The following is a 1,072-nucleotide window of genomic DNA, read 5'->3' as shown; positions in this document are numbered from 1 at the left end:
GAATAGATGGGCCAGTTCAGGCAGAGAGACAGAAGGGTAAATTAAATAGCTCACACCATTTTATTATCCCTACAGACAGGTGACCTTCCTCCTAACGATGGTCACTTCTAATTAAACCTCAAGCAAAAGAGGCACTGGACACCAGGGGTGGCATCACGACAGAGGTGACAGGCACTGATGCCCAGGGGACAACTACCACCCTACTGCACAGGGACAGAGCCAGCCCTGGCCTCCTCCCTCTCCCTGGCACGCTGAGGATGCCCACTGGCACAGGGCAGCAGGCACAAGGGTAGAGCAGGGATTCATGCCTCACAGTGAGCTTCAGGTCAAGATCAGCTTCAGAGAGAGGAGCTGGATGGGACTGGCAGCACTGGACAGATAAAAACAGGAGAAAGGAATTGGTCTGGATGGTGCCCAACCCAGGTCCAGCACCTTCTGCCCAGCTCAGTGCACTGTGCCATGGCATCATGCCAGGAAGGTCAGAGATGGAAAAACCCTAAAGAGAGAGGTTGTGGCCTCGGAGCTATGGAGGAGAGGCCTGTGCTACACAGGGATTCACAAGGATCTCCTATGAAAGTACCATAAATACCACGTACCAAGCCACTGCAAAGACATCAGTCAGTTCAGGCACCACCACCGAGCCAGGTGGGGAGGAGGAGGAGGTACTGTGAGATGCACCAGTCCAACAGGACCCACTCTTAGACCACCACCCCACCAAGAGACCTGCAGAGTGGTGCAGTTCACACTCAGCACCCCAGGGAGCCAGTGTCCAGCACCAGGACAGGCAGAGCTGCCCCCTCTCCACTTGGGGATGTGCCCATTGACCTCTGCTCCGTCACCCACCTCCAGTTAAACACAACCCACGTCCTAAAGCCCCTCTGGGAACAGAGTCAGGCTTGTGTTAGCATCCTCACGTTGCAGGACATCACCTTTCTAAAGTCCTCATGAAAAAAATAGAAGTCTGGCAATCTTAAGAAAACATTTTCCAGGCCCAGCCCACCACAGGGACACAGAGGTGTCTGAGGCAGCTGCAAACAGCTTGAAACAGCAGCTCTGAGGTATGGGCCACCTC

The sequence above is a fragment of the Merops nubicus genome, unplaced genomic scaffold (genome assembly GCF_000691845.1).
Source record: "Merops nubicus isolate BGI_N331 unplaced genomic scaffold, ASM69184v1 scaffold3600, whole genome shotgun sequence".
Taxonomy (NCBI): domain Eukaryota; kingdom Metazoa; phylum Chordata; class Aves; order Coraciiformes; family Meropidae; genus Merops; species Merops nubicus.
The sequence above is the reverse complement of the archived record's forward strand: the minus strand, read 5'-3'. Positions refer to the sequence as shown.